The 19,237-nt window shown below is 33.6% G+C and overlaps 1 protein-coding gene across 1 annotated transcript in view; it reads right to left on the reverse strand.

Moving 5' to 3' along the window:
- LOC113239650 (flocculation protein FLO11-like) overlaps nt 1–17,241 on the reverse strand; it is a 30,234-nt gene extending 12,993 nt beyond the window's left edge. The window contains exon 1 of the mRNA XM_026476712.1: nt 17,129–17,241. The gene's annotated coding sequence lies outside the window, so the exon portion shown is untranslated. The remainder of the gene's footprint in view (nt 1–17,128) is intronic.
- Nucleotides 17,242–19,237: the final 1,996 nt, after the last annotated feature.

Here is a 19,237-nt window from a genome sequence, read left to right on the forward strand (position 1 = left end):
CACTATAACTAGCAGAAGAAATTACAGCTCTGTGTACCCTCATTCAACCTTAAATAATATAATCTAAAGTTACACATGTAGATAAAAAGGTAAAAATCTCAGCTGGAGCTGTTTTTCAGACTTTACCTCTTTGTTGATACTCGCTACATTTTATATTAGTAATAGTAGGACGCGTCCAGCCCCAATAAAATTACCACCAAAATAATCACAACTCAAACTTATAACTATGATCATCATGGTGGTACCCGAGTCAGATCAAATATGCAATTATATATTCCAAAACACTTAATTTGAAGTGTAGATAGGGATGAACGGTGATAAATGGTGCTTTTACTAAACTAGTTCAAAGTTACATTGTTCTTACAATTAGGTTGAAACCGTCAGGCTAGAACGTATAGTGCATCGTAACATAATAACGGTGAAATGCAGCGGTCTCTTGCGTATGTGCTATAACTAGCATTTCATAACGCTCGTACAAACTAATAATGAGTCAATACTTGAGAGTTAGTTCAAAAAAATTATCTTGATGACATGTTTCTTTATCACTTACAATTTTTACAGAAAAAAACTTATTTACCAAATTCAATTCTAAAGTTCATATTCTAGGGTGATGGCACCAATGATGCGCATTTTAAGGAAAGTGTGTCTTTAAATTTGAAATATAATTTTTATTTGTGAACATATATCAATAGGAAATGAAACTATTTTTCCGGATTTAAATCGCGTATATTTGTTTTTTCAAACAAACCAACGTTTCGGGCCCTTTACAGGTTCCATGGGTCACGGTTGACTCCTATGGTCATGGTGACGGTTGTTTGAAAAAACAAATGTACGCGATTTAAATCCGGAAAAATAGTTTCACTTCCTATGTGTAACAATCGCGAAAACCTAAGAACACACATATATCAATATCCAAAAAATTTCGCTGTAGTATGTTTCAGAAAAAAACTATTATAATTATTACTAAAAACTTAAATTAGAATTTCTCTAAATCTCCATTACTGAACACCAAAAATTTACTAATTAACTAACCAGTAACCGACACACACAATGAACACCCAGTAATTAGACTTACCAATAACAAATGTGTTACTATGATAGAAAATTTTGTCCTAAATCTTATTAGAAATTAATTTAAAAAAGATGTCGAACAGTGGTGCTTATCGGACACTGGTTACGTTCTTTTTTTTTTCATAACACCAAGTGACGGGATAAACAAGTCGTGCGCCTGGTGGTAAGAGACAAGCCGGTCCGCATCAGTTGCAGTGCTACTCAGATCTTTAAATTTCAAAGGTCTGAGGGGCATTGCCACCGCGCCCGTCACCCTAAGACATAAATTGACCAATCCCATATGCCTGTAATTTCACCAGCATTCTTACGCTCACAATACTGGTTGGCGGCAGAAATAGATAAGGTGGCAGTACTTCCCTGGACGAACTCTTTCACAAGGAGATCTGACTGAGACTGCTACGAAAACGTTTATGTAACGTAAATGCTCACAATATCTGTTGTACAAACCCGGAATTCAAATTTCTTGTAATTTGTACCTTATATTGTACTGCTCTAGAATTTTTTGGAACTACAACGATATTTTTATTGTTTTCACTCAGGCGTATATTTGTGTTTAAAATTTATTTCTATGTTTTCTTAACTATTTAGGATGATGGCAGAACATCAGCCATAGCAATGTACTTTACAGTCTTCTGTAGCTAAGTCATAGCCCAATTTGACGAGCGTGTCTACCTTACAGTATCTACTATTAATTTGCTATTTTGTCCTGTATTGAATTTCGTGTCAAATAATCTATTTTTCATTTTCAATAATTCTGGAACAGAGCAATGTGTTTAGACTTTATTTTTTAACTTTAAGAATGGATTGTATTTAACAATCCTTTTAAGATAATCATTCTTCATGACCATCAAATGTATTTATCTCGTCATGCACATTTGAAATTTTTTCTTTAAGATGTTAACTAACTCCGTTGTAGAGTGTTCAATTTATTCCATTTATATCGTAAACAATATTGGACTTTTTCTAGTAGGCCTGAATCGTTTTTTGAGTCATCGTAATTCATACCATCTTTCCACCTTTCAGTACTTACTGTGGAACTTTTCTACTAATACATATTCAAATTTTGACATTCAAAGCAAAACCTTGGCGCTTGCATGTTTAACGTTAGCATGAATGATGCTTGACCGTATCTACTTAATTACTCCTATAGTGCATTAACACCAAGTTGCGAGGTACTAACTGGTGGCGTTATTAGCGTCTCTTAACAAATTAGACTGAAGATTTACCTTATTTACCGTTTCAATAAATACGATACTGATCACAGTTTCATTTGAGTTATTGTCATGTATTTTATTTTCAGATTTTTATTTATTTTCGGCATTATCGATCTCTTCATTGTAAATTAAAATCATAATTGTAATTTGAAAAATAAAATGTTGATTTCCATTAATTATTGCTTTCCAGTTACATTGACATCAGAAATGTAATTTTGATGGTTAAACTTCGAACGATTATTAATAATGTGCCTTATTTAATTAAAAATGAAGTCGATAATATATAAGAGAATATCCTCAAAGTTGTATCAGAAAATCAAGTTAATAAATATCACACTGGATCTATTACTGTCATTCCAATATCTATATCGCTAATTCCTTTCCCCGGCACCGTCATGATTATTATGTTAATGATATAACTGGAGACGCGTGCGCATCGGTATGCGTTCTCATTTCCAACAGCGATCTGTGCTTGTTCACGACTCGTTAAGGAAAAGAGGAACTGGCTGACAAGTACATTTGTAAATACAATCAAGTATGATAAGCTATCATCGTACATTAGTGGAACTTTTTTGCAGAAGAAACTGATAACTAAGAAGTGAACCGTACTCTAATTAAGTAGATCGAGAAATGTAAGAGAGACAGTAGGTCCATTCAAATCGATTTTAAAATTACAACAAACGTAACTAGTTTTAAAGCGACTTTGATTGTAACAATATAGGCAGACTGTTGAGATGATGACGATGAGATGTCTTTGACACAGCAGACACAACACTACTAAATAATAATTTAATATTCTCAGTAAAGCCCACACGCAGCGTCCAACTAAACTTTATAATAAGGTCATTATGAGTCACACAAAAGCTTTACAAGAAAATGTTTACACACGTAAGAGAAAACGACTCAAACTGGAACAGCCGGTATTTAAGAAATATTTTGCTATTTAGATGTATTTAAAATTATGTATAAGCTGATGAACGAATACTAACATACAATGGTAACAAATAAAATTAATTTAGTTTGTCTTCCTGTGAATAACACGAAAGACATAAAGAAGTTGTATACCGTATTAGAAAAACAAGTCTATGACTATCACGAATTTAATGTAGACACCTGACGTGATGTCAATACTTTCTCAAACAAAACGGTTTTTCTATGACTACAAAGTCGTACGTTGGAAAAACCACATGCATTATAGTCGAAATTGATGTCAAGGAAATGTTAAATAATAAAGAGATCCATAACACACGTTTCAATTTTGAATCAAGGAAAACAATCCCCTGCCGGTTCCTCCTATTAAATATTATGACATCAATGATGCAATTTACCATAAATAATACAGTTGCAATAAAGCCATCATAACGCTACAAATGGACAGGTAACTCCTTAATAAACACTTTTGAGTATTACGATAGAATAGTATTGGTACGAGGATAGACCGCAATTTGCGTGCAACGTGTTGGTTCATCGCAGACGGAAGCGCTTTCCAGTTTATGTCACTTTATGGTCGAAGACACTTGACGAGTAATAATGTGTAGTGACAAATTAGAGCGACAAGTTGGAACTCGAAAAAATTAGAAAAGTCAAAGGTAAGTGAAATTTGACAATAGCAATAATAAATTTAATAAACGAAACTGATTTTGTACAAATTTGAACGTTTCCTATAAAACTAAAGAAACCTGAAACAATAAATATACGAAATGTCAAACAAAATAAAAAAAATAAAAATCAATTACCCATAAGAGACCTTGACTAAGAATGACACTTTGTGGTTAGACAATAGATGTCACGGTAATAATCTGATATTATGAAATAATACCACAAGATTTCCAAAAAAAAAAGTGAACAAATAGAAATGATAAAGTTGATCATAGGTAACTTGAACTTATATTAGCGCAGTAAAACGTTTTAACGGTTGCTTTGAACCACGGCACGGGCCCACAAGCAGATGCTAATTTCATATGACACGTTAAACTAGAAGAGTGAAAACCAGTAAATTTTCACTTCTCACTACATCACTCAAGGTGCGATATGGGCAATTTAAGACCCATGAAAGTGTTGAAAACCGCAAATAGAAGAAAAAAGGGCATTACCTAAGTAAGTTGCATTGAGTTAGCGTTGAAAATCTATTTAGGGGAACAATTAGTACGAAAGATGTGACATTTTGTGTTGCAATATTTTTGGTAGTAGAGTTAGTTTTATAGTAATTTAAAGACGTCTCTGGCATTATCATGACAAGCATGATGATGCCGTAGCACAATCACATGTTTTTACCATGCATATATAGATTGAGCAGGTCTGAAAAGTGTTAAAAAAGGTAAAAGAAATTTACTTATCTGAAAAGATTTGCACAGATTAGTACAGAATGGTTTAGGCAAATAACTAGTTGTAACAGTAAATGCTACATAGATAATACTACTAAGTTACTTGTTGTTGGTACGTTTAGCCCGTAATACCAAATAACTAAGTAGTAGATTTGACTGTACAATGACAAAGTCAACTGAAATAGAACTATGATAATATTAATAATGTATGTATTCATTTACAGCTCAAAGAGTAGACACTTTTTATAAAGAAAATCCGCAAAGAATATGATATGATAAATACGATTACAGAAAAATCTGGACAAAGATTCAGCTAGAGAATGTACTCAGGATTACAAAACAAACTAAAATGTTATTCTAAATTCGCTGAAAATGTTTTTCAATGAATAACGTGACGGATAACTAAAAATATACAGACACATTTTTTTCACGACTTCTAAATACTTTTGTTTATAAAAAAAGGACTCACTATCTGAAATATGATAAAAACATTTTGTTACACAGCCTGTAGATACACAATCAGCAATAGATCTTAGTGTGATCGCCACAAATAGGAACAATAGAACGTCCTTTCATACCGTAACTAGGTTATAGAACAAAAACGTTTATTTAAGGTTGAGTGTGCCAAATACCAATCACGAAAACAAATCGGTGAGCAACGGGACTTTAATGAAGACAATGACGTGCCGTAATTTGGTTTCATACGATCATGAGATTATAATGATATGAAACTAGATAGATTGATGACATGAGGCCTATAATGTCTTTACAAAAAAAACGGGTAAACAGCCATGCACAATCAAATTTTGAGTCGCAACTTGAAGAAAACAATGCTGTCAATAAGAAGCTAATTATGATAGTGATGATTACAAGACTATGAATTATCTTAATTGTTACGAGTTTTTGAAACGTAAAAAACCTTCACCATTTTTTTACTACTTCGAGATAACAGCAAAAAATTTGGAAAGTTATTTTACCAAAATATTAACGTTTTGATCAAAACAAACAATAATGATACTGAAATATGAAATTGTCAACCAAATGTTTTTTTTGGTGTCCTAAAAAATGTAGAAACCTTATTAAATTGTTGCTTAGAATTTCATTCATTTACTAAAAAGGCCTGCTATTCAATAAAGTTGTACAGTAATACCAGATGTTAAGTGGAATAAAGACATATAAAACACTTAAGTGAAAGAAGAAATACAAAAGCAATACTTAATGATATTAAAATCATTGAACGAAACTGTAACAGACATCTAAGGGGCAATAAACAACAAGAACATTTTCTAAGGCCCAAGGCAGTTTAGTTCTTAAAATACTATAAATTTCTAGCCAGCGAAAGTGACCTTAATTTACTCGAAGTATCGGGAACCAACATCGGACACCATGGAGTATAAACAAGTGCATACATGCGGCCAACTTTCACCGCGGGCGGTGTAAATAGTTGCATTACCAAGAACTTGGAACTTCCTTAGACGACGGAAGGGATCGGATTTTGGATTGAGGCAACGTTCGAAATATACTAAGGAATAATATTTTTAATTAATGTCTCGCAGTCACAGATGGATAGTAAACTACTTACGGAAAAGCCACGTATCCATGAGTTTCCTCTAGAAAGAGAGCATCAGGCCGTGGTCAACGAACCGACATGGTGTCTAGTGATATGGATCTTTGAATTCTATCAAATTTATCCAATTGTTTCAACGTAATGGAGAAGAATATACACAGATTTATCGGTGATATTTGTGGTGTTGCCAGTGTCTGTGGAATGTTGTTAGTAGCCATAGACATTGGCAGTTGTTTATACATTTTCCGGCATAGTAGCATAAGTTTTTTTTTTCCATATGCCAGGTTTACATTAGCCGATGCTAGATTACCAACAGCTGTCTAGACCTTGACATATTTTGTCTGCAATATAACTCATAACTTTGACAACTGACTACTTTAGCACAGACTACCGCGTTCTACGATACCTAGTGGTGGGACTAGTGGTGTGACACGCCTATCCATAACAGTTGCAGTGCCACTCAGATCCTTAAATCACTAAGTCACCTGAGATATAAGTTGACAAATCCCATGTACGTATAATTTCACTAGCACTCTTACCCTGCAAATCCGAACGCAGTTGCTCTCATTACCGTTTGACGGCAGAAATAGGTAAGGTGGCAATACTTTCCTGGACGAACTCTTTGACGAGGAGTTCTACGGCTACAAGTACGAATATCCTGACACACATTTTTCCTCCCATCAACACACATCGATGCTTTGTTAAATTACCATCGGTTAAGGTGCTCTTGTCATAGACTTTCTATCAGACGTCCTCAACTTGGTCATAGGAAGTTCGGCTTGGTTGATCCCTACCAACTTTCCCGGTCACTCTCGACTTATGAATCGGTTTCATCAATCTTTTTTCATTTTTAAACGACTTCAAAAAAAAGGAGTAGGCACTCAATTCATCAGTATTTTTTTTTTTTTGTATATATGTTACGCGATATCTCGCGGCATTTGTGTACCTATTTTGATGATTCTTTTCTGTGGGAAAGAGGTTACCTCGGTTTTGAGTCCATTTAAATTTGAAGAAAATATTCCACCTCTAAGAGTGGCAAACTAGGGGATGAATCTGGTTTCACGCACTTTCCGGCAACTGTCCGCAAACTTGCTGGCAACTTGGCAAATAGATGTACATATGTCTCTACATATCCGAACCATCTAAGCAAATGGAAATTAACTTTCCTTAAAGAAGTTTGGAATTCCACCTCCTTATGAGGTCGATAGTTTAAGGTTTCCATAGCAGGAAAAAGTCCAGAAATCGCTGTTGTAGACGAAACGTAAACGAAGAATTAAGCCTTTTCATCTTTTCATCACAGTCCCCAACCCGCATTGGGTCAGCGTGGCGGACCATAGCCTAAACCCTCACCCTGAAAGGAGACCCATGCACACCAGTGGGACGTATAAATGAGTTGATGATGTATTTTACAGTAAATACAAAGATTAAATGAATAAATGTTTTAGGATGTAAGTACTTAGCGAAAACAATATTACCTACTTTCTGATTTTTCTCACCAGTTACAAGACATAGTTACTGAGATACATGGGAAGGAATTTCCCGTTACAGAAATAGATCAATGCTGATCGTTCAGTCTACCGTTAACTACAACTCCGTTAGGGTAATGATTATATATTTTTTAAACAGGTATTGGTAGTATTACCTAGAAGTTTTCCTATAATCAATCTCCTTACTGTACCCTTCCTTCCCCCTCTTAGAGCATAGCGTTAATACGCTGTTTAAACATTGAAATAACTCATTTTCTTTGTAACGCCTTTTTTAAACAAATCAGGATTTAGGTGGTAGCTGTATGGTTTGAACTACCGCCTCTCAGGCAGAGGCCGTGGATTCGAATCCGGGCTAGGAACTCTGAGTTTCTCGGAATTTATGCGCGAAATTTAATTTGAAATTTATTATAAGCTTTTCGAGGAAAGAAACCTTTATGATGAAACTTGTACGTCGAAAAAGGTTCGCCCTCGAAAAACGTGTGAAATCCCGCATTGGATTAGCATGGCGGACTATGGCCTAACTCCTCCGCTGAGAGAAGACCCATGCCCGGCAGTGAAACCTACCCGCTACCTCTGCACTTTTGTTAAAGTAGTATTATACTAATAATTATTAACACAAAGATCGAACATAAAGAAAAATTCTTTCACTGGTCACGTAGCGCAGTTGGTAGAGCGGTTGCCCTAGATTGGCAAAACAGACACAGGTTTTTGTCCTGTCAGATCGAAAGAATTTCTTTATGTTCGATCTTTGTATTAATAATTATAATAATGTATGGAAGTCATTTCACAAAAAATAATTAATGTCATTGTAGTAAAACATAATATTAATTACAATCAATATTACAAGAGAAAAAAGGATTTTTTTATGATACCAAGTGGCGGGACGAACTAGTCGTGCATCTGGTGGTAAGCGACACATCTGTTCATGTCAGTTGGAATGTCATATTATGTATAAGTCATATATATATTATGTATAGTCACATATGTTTTTTTGAGCTTTAAATTGCCAATTTTCAGCGCAAAAAAAATCTCCAGCTTTAATTCACCAATACCCTTACCCTTCAACACCGGAACGCAGTAATGCTCACGTTACTGCTTGGCGGCAGAAATATGTAAAGTGGCAGCAGTGCTTTAAGGACGAACTCTTTTACAAGGAGCTCTATTGCTACTAAATGGTACAAGAATTATAGTGTTCTTTTTCAGAATACAATTTTAAGTTACTAAGTTATATCCATATGTTTGCGAAATATTAAAAAAAATACTCTCAAGTAGATAACGAGACATAAGTTGATTTGTCGAATGGACGACAGCGACAATCGTTACGAGTAATCGGCACGTGCAAAACTGACCACAAATTCCTTGTAACTAAGACAGAATTTACAATGTACCGGTAAATAGAAACGTATGTAAAACAAAATTAAATTGTAATTAAATTTTAAATAATTTGCTTGCATTTCATGTTCAATTTTGCACGCGTCTTCCGCCCTCTATCTCTGACTTAGTAAAGGTGCTAATATTGTAAAAGAACACCCTAATAAGTACTAAATTGTTTTGTCAAATTTGGGTTCAGTAACATATTAGTACAGTAAAGTCTTTCTTTTTGTCCATTTATGGTGCCACTGAAAACCAGCGTAATGAGGCGTTCTTCAACGTCTCACTACACAAAGCTGAGTGGTGACCGTTTTGGTAACATATAATGTATGATTGTGTTTGTTTTGTAATATTTATTGTAAAATGTTGCCAAATAAATTATTTTTCTTTCTTTCTTTCTTTCTTTCTAAAGTAAAGGATATGGTCCATTTTATTATTAATACGAAAAATAAAAAAAAATAAAAAACTTTATTTCTTTCTTATTAATGACATTAAAGTTGGGACTTCCTAATAAGTATTACGAGTATATACCTGTAGCAAGAAGGCCCGCTCCTCCACTTTTCTTTAGTAATAAAAATAAACGTACTAATCACAACTCGTGAAAAATACTAACTGACACTAATCAACTCAACTTAATAAACTTAATAACTAAAACTGTAATAAGAAAATAATAAATAAAATTGCAAATAAAAAGAGAAAAAAGTAAAATAAATAAATATGAGTTTATATAAATACTTGGTACTTGGCGAACAGGCAAGGCGCCTATTTTGCGTGTGGGTTTATATAAATAAGTGACTATTGTATGTGTACATTAAGGGAAGAGTACGTTATTCGTTTAATTGTAATTAAATTAAAATAACCAATCAGTTAAAGCTTATTTGCAGATGGACACTGTAAGTGAATATTTTGTAATTAACTATGATTTACATAGATCACATATTGTCATACATTTTTTTATTGTTTAATCATTATTTTTTACTATGAGACTATTTTTTTTATAATATCAAATGATAGGACGAGCAAGCCGTGCGTCTGGTGTTAAGTAACACATCTGTCCATAACAATTTCAGTACCACTCAGAGTTTGAAATGGCAAAGATCTTAGCGGCATTGCCACTGTGCCCGGAACCCTGAGACATAAGTTCAAAGCTTCACCAGCGCCCTTCAAAACCGATGACAAAAATCCAAGGTAGTGACCCGTTTAGCTCTCGCAGGATGTCCTGCTCTATCATATTTGAAGTAAATATTGTAAACGATAGATATGTACAATGAATGTTTATTTACAAAAAGAGTTTCTCACTCATTATTCTCAGGGTAATCTACTTTACGAATGAGCAGTAGAGTTTAATAAATTAATGAAGTCAAGTATAATTTTTTTTACCTATGAAAAAAAAATTAATTTGGTTGTAAAGTAGGGTAATAGTACCAGTGACCGACAAGCACCACTGTTCGATATCTTTTTTTTTAATTCATTTCTAATAAGATTTAGAACAAAATTTTCTAATGAATAACGCGTTTGTTATTGGTAAGTGTTAGTTATTGGGTGTTAGTTATTGTAATCTTTCTTGAAGATTATATCCGTCAAGTAAACTAATCACTATTGATATAAATGTTTAGAAACAAAAAAGTTATTTATTAATATTTTTTCTTAATAAAAAATAAACAATTTTCTTAATTGCGATTAATGTGTAGTACCTAGTGGAAGATTCATCACTTGTTACTGGAATATGTCTAGTAATAGCAAAGAGGGCGGCGTTGATGAGAGGCCTACAGATCAACTGAACATCCGTAGGTGCTATAAATTATATACTAGATATCCCCACACGAAATAGGCATAAATACTGTTACTATTTCTTGAATTGGCTGTACAGTAGCGCCCGCGCCCCGTCCAGACATGTAAGCTATTGTTTAGGATACGATGGAACTGGCATATACATTGTACAAAAGTTCCTGAATAAATAAAGAAAATATTAAGTTATTTAAAATTTAAAGACAATTCCTTTAAAATACGATCATTGGTGCCATACACGTCAAAAATGTAGAAAAGAGTTCAATGTAATAACTTTGGAATGCAGAACGACGTAACATCCACTCTCCGTGTGTTATTTTCTGGAATTCTAGGTATATATTTTTGTTGGTTATCGTTATTATTAAAAAAAAATCAAACTTAGTTTTAAGGAGATTTTTAACCATTTTCTTTCCGTATTTTGTTATGAAACTCGTACTTAGCAGTGGAACGTGTTTGAATTGATACGTTAAATGGTGTTCTGATAATGCAATTTAAAATTATTGTTTACCAACGTCCATAATTTTTAGTTTCATTATCATATAATAATAAATATGAATTATCGTATTAATAACTTACCGGTTATTAAATATATAAAACACACACGCAATAAAAACCCGCGCGTCTTATTCAACGTGTCCGAACAGACTGGCGGGCGAAGTCGGGCAACGGTACTATGTGCCACTTCCAGAACGTTTCACATGTGACGCCTTCTGGTTATTTGTTATTTTGTCATTGTGTTATTTATTGACAGGATTATGTATAAGGTACAATGCAGGGGGCTGGTAAAACTGTATTTTATGGAAGTGCTTGAATTGACACTTTCGTCTTACAGGTTCTATAGGTTCTAATCATTGACTTACAAATAAATGGACGACGGGTCTAATACAAAAACCACGAAAACAATGTCCCAAGTCCAAGTCAACCTATTTAAACGTAGTGACGTGTAAAGGAATATGAAAAAGCTAAAACGTTGAATTTAAATTGTAATGTCATCGCAGTACTGTCTAATTTTGCTTGCTTCGCTGTCAGTCGAACAAACGAAGACTAAAGTGTGAATGACGCTCTGTATACGATTTTAACGCCCTATAAGTTCGGACACTTTTTAGCGCGGACCTGACGTCCATATAATTGTAAGTCAATGGTTCCAATGTTCTGATGTATCGTTGCCTTAGAGTGAAAATGTCGACTATGCATTGTTATGTATTATATATTATTTAGCCTATTTATAGTTCCACTGCTGGGCACAGGCCTTTTCCAACAATGAAATGGCTGTAGTTCCCAAGCGAGCTCAATGAGGATTGGAAGGAACTTCACACACATTGCTTTACAGGCGTGTGCTGCTTTCATCACAATGTTTTCCTTCACTGAAAAGGTCATGATGAATTTCAAATTAAATGTCGCACTTAAATTCCGCAAAGTCTAAGGCGCACGCCCAGATTGGAACCATTACGCTACCACCATATTATATTATATTTTAAGTAATTTTTTTTAACGCAAACCTTGTTTCAATATCGACACTGGAAAGGTAAAACGTCTAACGTGCATTTGGAAAATATTACAAGAGAGCGCTTTAAAGTAATTTTTTAAGAAAATAAATCATAACTCTAATTTTATTTGTTATATGGAAAACTAAAAAGTTTCAGCTTTTACATAGAGGAATTGAAGCAAAACCGTCTCTGTCCAAAACAGTGACATGTATTTTTTTTTAAACAGTGAATGTATTTTTTTTTGCTATTGCTTCAAGGCGATAATTTCAGTTAGTTGGGTATAGATTCTCCGAAAATCGCTCCGAAAAACGGAGGTACGGCGCAAACTTGACAATGACATGATTGGGTAAGGAACAAAAACGATATTGTCAATTTCAACCAATCACAGCGCATTTTACTTCTTAGATTCAATATGGCGGTTGTAACTTTTTGTAAGGAGATTACGCTTGAAAGCTTTATTGTTTGTTCTGTTTAATTCTTTGAAAATTGAAGAAAATGTGCAAACAGTTTTATCCAGACATTTCATGTGACGTAGTCGTGATCCAGAAACATTTGAATCCAATAGGACAGAGTCGACTTTGTTTCTATACCCCTCTAATTATAACAAATAAAATTAGATATCGAGTTCTTAGGTTTCTGCGATTGTTACACATAGGAAATGAAACTATTTTTCCGGATTTAAATCGCGTATATTTGTTTTTTCAAACAAACCGACGTTTCGGGCCCTTTACAGGTCCCATAGTCACGGATGACTGAGGTGGTACAGGCTTCAACCAGTTATGTCTAATATTAATGCAAACCACCCAATATTTTTACTATAGTTATTAATTAAATATCTTATTTTTAATTTTACAAAGAAAACATTCCTATTTACGCTGCATTAAGGTTTACAAATTATTTTATTGAATGATTTTTTTATTAAGTTCAATATATTATTAATTATATAATATAATATTCAGGTATTGTTTGAAAACGCTTCTCATAAACAAAACCACTGCAAGATCAATTTATACTTTGCGCGTGAATCTAAAGCAAAATTTCAAAAATCGAAGCCCTAATAATATGATTGACATTAACTGACTAGACAACAGTAGTAAACATACAATGTATATGCACTGTATAGGGTTTCTTGTTTTTTTAACGTTTCGTTACAAATACATTTTTTGGCAATAATTTGCCGTTATACTAATAAAGCGCCATCGCAATAAGAAATCTGTACAATTTCATGAAATTTAAATGGGAATTATAAACAGCGCCACCTAGCGACATAACTATAAACTATATCACGACCTCCCTAAGTCTTAGCATACTTTTAAAGGCGAAGTTGTTTCAACTTCGAAGTATTTTGTAACTAAACCGCTAGATGGCAGCACTTTAATAACGTTTGTAGTGCCACCTTATCTGTTTCTGCCGCCAAGTAGTAATGTCAGCCTTACTGTGTTCCGCTTTTGAAGAGTAAGGGTGCTGGTGACATTTCAGGCTTAAGGGACTTGTTAACTTATGTCTCAGGGTAACTGGCGCAGTGGTAGTGCCCAGATTACCATCAGGCCCACGACTTGTTTGTCCCATCACTTGATATTATATATACGCATAGGTTATTTTAATGTAAAATCTGTAATGTTACTTTTTAAACAACTTCAAAAAAATTACGCTTTCTCAATTCGAGGTTTTTTTTGCGTATTAAGCGATTACTTAAAATTTGTGAACCGATAACGAGGATTCTTTTTTTGCTGGAAAGGGGGTAGTACCTCAGTATGGACCCCATTTAAATTTCAAAACAATATTTCACCTTTAAGCGTGGCAAATTATATATATCTGGTTTATGGGATTTCATCCACTTTTCGTTAACCGATTTCAATAAAACTTGGCAAATAGATGTAGTAATTCCATAAATTTTTGACGTCAGTTTTTTAGCAAACATGTTGGCATTATTTCAATGAATCATTAAAGTTCTGCGGGTACTTACTTACTTACGTATTTACTTACTTACTTTAGACAGATATTAATTTCTTTGAACGAAAAAAAAAATAGATTTTCGAATATTTCTCTCTTCTTATTAACATCGAATGAGAAATGTCTATGACTATGTTGCCATAATAACCTAGCTATATAATTTTTGTTTTGTTTTAAAACTAACCTAAAACATTCTGACCATAAGGCACGCGTAGATCACAAACCAAGGAAAGCGAACAAAATCGATCCAAAGCACTTTCCACGCGACAAACTGGTTTTTATTGGAATTATCTGAGCACGATTTTCTGTTACACGCCATGTCAGAAACAACATGGGATTTTTCGAAACAACGTCAGATTTTCCATACAAAAACCTTGTAAAGACTAAAAAAAGTTTGATGCAATTTTCACCGCTAACTTCGTGTAATCTAACTTTAAATCATAGCAATTAAATAATTTAAAAAGTTTGCTGTTTTTCATCTCCGGATGTCTTATTAATTGGTGTTGCCCCAGTGGATTTTCTTCTACCACTTATCTCTATCAACCGTTGTTACTCCCTCTATTATACGTATCAATATTATTATAATTATGAAAATGAGACAATATTATTTGATTTTTAATTCGGGACGTAATCATATATACAACAAATTTTAATTACGTCGACGTTTCGGACGTATTGCAACGTCCGTGGTCTCGAAGATGTCGTGAGCGTTGTGTTTCGGTTTAGTGAATACCCTAGAGCACAAATAAATAATGAAGACCAAGTGCGGGTAGTTGTAGCCTCTTCAGTCCCTTCAAGTCCGTAGACGTTGCCAATACGCCAGAAACGTCGAGGTAATTAAAATGTGTTTTATACAATGATTAAGTCCCGAACTAAAAATCAAATAATGTGTGAAAATCGTCAAAGTTTAAATCAAAGTATGAGACAATATGACGTTCAGAATACAAGAGGAGCAATATATACTTTGTTAGACATAAATAGAGACTTAGGCAAAATCAAAACCCTATTAAAACCCTGACCAAGGAAAGAAACACCATATTAATTGCTCTCTCACAAATAAATATCAAACAGCATAACTTGTAAAATAACATTCATAATTTAAAATTATATTTCAAAACAAACGTCTCTTTATTTCGTTACACAGATTTTCGTTGATGATATGTCCTCAACTTCTCTAAATAACTTGGTATGACAAAAACTTTAAACAACAGTAAAATAATGTTGACCAAAAACTCTGCGCGCTTTTTGTCACTAAAGTAACTTGGAACAAAAAAGAACCTTTTTCTTTTAAAATGTTGTACTGTCTATGGTCATTTTAAAAATAATATTATGGCGCTCAGTTTAATACCTGGCGGGAAAGTTACAAGTTTTTATTAAGCAGGAAAACGTCCAGGGCTGATAAATAGTAAAGATGTCGTATTTCATCATGCTTATATCGACCCACACACTTCTTTACAAAGTTGCCAAAAATTAGTGCAGTTAGGTAGAGATTTATTACTTCGTCCATCGTATTCGCTTGACATAGCCCCTTCCAATTTTTCACTTGTTTATGTCTTTACAAAATACTTCGAATGGATACGACTTTGAAAAACAGAATTTTTATAAAGGAGAACTTGAAAATGATCAGAAATATGACAAAAGATTGTAAATCAAGATAGCCAATACTTCGATTCTTCGAATTGTCGAGTCAATGCCAATGACCAGCAAAAAACCTGTGTTATATTTCTTTCGCCCCAGTATACTTAATTGATTTGGTTAAATTTTGTATTTGTTTAATTAAATTTTTTTTGTTTATACTTTGATACCGCAGGGACTTTATGACCAACACAACATTTCGACACATTAACTTAATTTTTGAACCTGCTCTGTTTTTATTTTGTTTTTGTTTCTTTATTTTTTTTTTCACTAAATTCGTTTTGTTTTTTTTCGAATGAAGTTTTTTGCTTCTTTACTTTTTTTAACAAAATTCGGGGAGCATAATATTAGAAAATAGAAACGGCTGTTGTTAACAAAAATGACAGAAAATGACCAAAAAATAAAGTTGGCGTAATGTTCTTTGGAGGTATCGGTTAAAGATTGGTAGAAGCTCCTTTTGAAAGAATTATTCCAGGGGAATACTGTCACCATACTTATTTCTGCCGCCAAGCCATAATAATTATAAGCATTACTGCGTTTCGGTTTTGAAGGATCAGGGTGCTGCAGAAACTACGAAACATGGTACTTGACCACTCTGTATCTCAGGGTAACGGGCGCAGTGGCAGTTTCTCACAGATCTTTGCAATTTAAGTTCTGAGACGCACTGCAACTGTTATTGAAAGGCGTGATGCTTGCCACGAATTGTTCATACTGTCAATTGCTAAAAAGTGTCGACAAGAGGCTAAAAATGTACCTAAGAATTTGATGGTCTTGACTTTTTGGAAAGGAATGTATTATTCAATCTATGCAGGTATTCATAGTGAGGGTTATATGTAACAAGGGTGCCAAAAATGGCTGTACTGATGTTAACCAATAGACAAAACGAATCCTACAAGATTTTACATTGATGAAGTTCCTAACCTAATTAGAGACTACAACAGGTTGTTGAAATAGGTAAACCCATCTACTAATCCATGTTTAATCTTAGCACTTAACTAGGAAGCATTTATCAAACATTGACAGAGTAAACGCAAAATTAAAATTTACTACAAATTATGTCAAATTTCCTCCGGCATTATACGTGTACTTGAATGGTGAAATATTTGAATCGCCTACAATAATGGTAATACCCAATAAAATTTTAGCTTATGTAACAACATAAACCGAAATATCAACAAACTACGAAAAGCTTATAAATAGAATCATTAAAGAAAATAATAAATAGACTTACCAAGTAAATTCATTTGTCCGACCTTTAGCTGACCGGAATATAAACAATCTTCTTTAACTTACTTATTTCATCTCGAAATCCGTATTTCTATGCTTTGCTTTGTTTTGTCGCTGAACAATTACTAAAAGAAATTTAGTGGCAATAATTAGTAAAAGTATTTTCTGCCAATTCTTATTGTGTTATAATTAAAATTATTGCTTGTCTAACCTTTGCAAAGGTTACGTTCTATGAGTACTGCCTTTGACAAGCTACATTCATCGTGTTTAGAATTGAATTCTGTTGCAATATGTACTGTATTATCATCACACACGTTTCTTTCATATGTTCATCAGTAGATTATATATTTGTGTTGTCCATCGATGATTTATTAAGTCTGCGTTGCAGATTCCACTTTTCCTTTCTTTAAAAGACGTGCGTTACTTATTTAATAGTACATAATAGTAGCTTATTGTCGTTCTATTGCGCAATGTACGTAAGTACTTAGGAACGGACGATAAAATTTAAGTACTTTCGGTTTTTTGATTACCTCAATAGTTCTTAATTCTTTTGTTTCTTTTGATATGTAGTGACAATGTTTTACGTAAATCTTTCATATGATTTATTATGTTCTTTGTTTGTCAAACCTTTATTTATTAATCACAAACTTATACATTCAAACTTTCGAATGACTTGCATCCTCCAAACTTTGTCTGCATCAGCCTATTAAAATGTCACTAAATTTCTCGAATCTCCTGAATGGACTTTGTGCCGTTGAACAATAACCTCACCAAGTACAATATCATTTGTTCATCCAAGAATGTACATAACAAGATGTTTTTTTCCTATCCTTCATTTTATTTCTATATTCATCTTTATGAGTCATAAGGTCGTCGTAACGATGAAAGTTGTATAGGAAACATTAATTTCCTTCTGCAATTTGTCTCTCTTCACTTTCCACGTTGATGACCGTTGATGCCCAGCTGTAAATAAAAGAAAACACCTTATGAGCTTGTTTGTAATTTTACATGATTTATATGTTTCGCGTATCTTTTTACTTGGTGTTTTATTTGAACGACATAAACTTGAATTGCTTCTTGTGTTTATTTATTTTATGTGACACAACTACAGCTTATTACGACTAGATTACATTGAAATGATATAAAACAGAACAAAGCCAATATAGTTATCTAATTACATGCGAGAGTGAGATGTAGATACTCATGAATTTAGTGTGAGCTGTTCAAAAACTAGTACACTAGCTAAAGTAGTGTTGTGTAATATATTTAAATGGCATACTTTATGATTTTTGTTTATTAGACAATTTTCTTACGTTGTGCTAACATAAATTGGTTTCTAAACTTTTAAGCAACGAAGGAACGAGCAATAACACGTGACGTCATTATGATTATATTGGGGAAACCTATTAGGCCCGTGTTAATAACTATCTCATATGCTGGATCGATAATTAAGCTCTTATTCAACCGTTCTTAGTAATATAAAATATCACTTGAGTACATACGCATTAAAGATTATGCTCCATTAGAATTATCAAAATTTCTACTCATTAACAAGCATTACCTAGCACTTGAGGAATGGTTCTAGATCGTTATCAAGCCCTAATCAAAAAAATACAGTGTCTTGCTCAATTGAGATGTTATTATACAATGTGCCGGTGTTTATAAACAGGTGTTTGAGTGTCGTTGTATTTAGGGGCTGGATTTATTTATTAGTAAGTATCTTACACAACCTGATCGAAATATTTTGAAGGGTCACATCACGATATTCGGATGCACTTTGGGCCCGATTTTGGATTCGAAGCATTTCATGGTACATCCGCCCAAAATGAAGTTAAAACGATTATCGTTTCTTTGTATTTTGGATTTTAGATCTCTTCATCTTATCGTATCGTGTTGAAAGGATTCGCCTTTCGACGTAAAGTACTCGCCGATTGTTGAAAGTAATGGTCTCGGATTTCAGGTAAGTCTACAGAAAATCTGGAAGACCTCTTCGTTTAACGTCGTTCCGTCCTCATCCGCTCAGTAACGTTGTCACAAAGTAAGGAAACATCATATAGGAGATTTTTTAATTTTCAAGTAACAAATTTTTTTGAGATTGATAATTAAGTAATCT

This window comes from Hyposmocoma kahamanoa, unplaced genomic scaffold (genome assembly GCF_003589595.1).
Source record: "Hyposmocoma kahamanoa isolate Upper Pololo Valley unplaced genomic scaffold, ASM358959v1 114, whole genome shotgun sequence".
In the NCBI taxonomy this organism is placed as follows: Eukaryota; Metazoa; Arthropoda; class Insecta; order Lepidoptera; family Cosmopterigidae; genus Hyposmocoma; species Hyposmocoma kahamanoa.